Source organism: Tupaia chinensis, unplaced genomic scaffold, assembly GCF_000334495.1.
Source record: "Tupaia chinensis unplaced genomic scaffold, TupChi_1.0 Scaffold000094_1, whole genome shotgun sequence".
Lineage (NCBI taxonomy): Eukaryota > Metazoa > Chordata > Mammalia > Scandentia > Tupaiidae > Tupaia > Tupaia belangeri.
Window position 1 is genome coordinate 2,361,586 of NW_006159556.1, and position 1,947 is coordinate 2,363,532.

Genomic DNA, 1,947 nt, shown 5'->3' on the forward strand with positions numbered 1-1,947 from the left:
GGGGCAAAGGGGGCCGCTGTTCCTGCTCATGTGGTCACTATGCTGGACAACTCTCCTACCAATCTACACCCCATGTCTCAGCTCAGTGCTGCCATTACAGCCCTCAACAGTGAAAGTAACTTTGCCTGAGCACATGCAGAGGATATCAACCGAAACAAGTACTGGGAGCTGATTTACCAAGACTCTATGGATCTGATCGCGAAGCTACCTTATGTTGCAGCGAAGATCTACCGGAATCTACCAGGAGGGCAGCAGTATTGGGGCTATTGACTCTAAGCTGGACTGGTCTCACAATTTCACCAACATGTTAGGCTATACTGATGCTCAGTTCACTGAGCTCATGTGCTTGTACCTCACCATTCACAGTGATGATGAAGGCGGCAGCGTAAGTGCCCATACCAGCCACTTGGTGGGCAGTGCCCTTTCAGGCCCTTACCTGTCCTTTGCGGCAGCCATAAATGGGCTGGCAGGGCCTCTACATGGATTAGCAAATCAGGAAGTGCTTGTCTGGCTAACACAACTACAGAGGAAGTTGGCAAAGATGTGTTAGATGAGAAGTTGCAAGACTACATCTGGAACACACTCAACTCAGGATGGGTTGTCCCAGGCTATGGCCATGCAGTACTAAGGAAGACTGATCCACGATATACCTGTCAGCAGGAGTTTGCTCTGAAACACCTGCCTAATGACCCCCCGTTTAAGCTGGTTGCTCAGCTGTACAAGATAGTGCCCAATATTCTTTTAGAGCAGGGCAAAGCCAAGAATCCTTAGTCCAATGTTGACGTTGATAGTGGGGTGCTGCTCCAGTACTACGGCATGACGGAGATTAATTACTACACAGCCCTGTTTGGGGTGTCACGGGCCCTGGGTGTACTGGCGCAGCTCATCTGGAGCCGAGCCCTAGGTTTCCCTGTAGAAAGGCCCAAATCCATGAGCACGGATGATCTGATGAAGTTTGTGGGCCCTAAGTCAGGGTAAAACTGGAGACTGGGGAAAACCAACTACCAGAAAATGAGGAAGCTTATAAAAAAAAGGTTTTTTTGTTTTGTTCCAGGGAGGCCTTTAAGATTTAAGATTAAATTGTATCTGAGGCACTGATAATACATTTGAAGTTAAAATATAAATTAAGACTTTAAAATTTGAAAAATCACCCCTTTCCTAATTAGCTCCCTTCCCCTGCCTGGTATGAGTTGCCCATCAACTGTAGGATGACCAGGACTAAAGCAAGTGGTAGGTGGTAGGTTTGATTCCCCCACTCCTCACTATGTCTCAAGTGAGAATCTGGCTCTCTGCCGACTCTTTGGAGCTTCTGCTTCTACTTTGCGAGCCCTCAATAAGCCACCAAACCAGGACTCTGCCTCTTCTGTTACCATAGGAATCATGTGGGATTTTCAGCTATACAAAGTCTCACAGCCTCTTCCGCGCACAAAACACCTCCTAGCAAGACATACTGGTTGGCTGGACTTGCTTGGGTAATATGGGTCACCCAGTGACCATAAAGGCATGGCATTTGTGATTGGCTCCCAGTGTTTTATTTCTTTTTTTTTAAATTATCCCATTAAAATTAAGACCTAGAGTATTTTGTTTCCTGTTACTTTAATACCTCCTTCGAGACTTTCTATACCTGCTGCTCCTCAAACTGAGGATGCTCTGGACTTTCCCCTCTTGGTTTCTACTAGAGATCTTCTGACTTGTGGTCTTTCCCAGTCATTTGGCTTTATCAGTGCTTCATGTGAATTAAGCTGTTACTTCCATAGCACATAAGTCACTCCCTGACCACCATCCCCCTCCGCCTTTTAATATGATGTAGGACACAGAACAGACACTCAGGAACAACCAGCATTATATCTTCGTAGTCTGATCTCAAGGGTACTAGCATCTTGTGGTAGGGTCTTGGTAAATATTTTTTAAATGAATGAATTCATAGTCTGACATGAGCATAAAAAT

The 1,947-nt window shown here is 45.8% G+C and overlaps 1 pseudogene; it reads left to right on the top strand.

The window, feature by feature from the left end:
* The window catches only part of LOC102481479 (citrate synthase, mitochondrial-like), a 1,670-nt pseudogene extending 692 nt beyond the window's left edge, over nucleotides 1-978 (top strand).
* The last annotated feature ends 969 nt before the right edge of the window (nucleotides 979-1,947 follow it).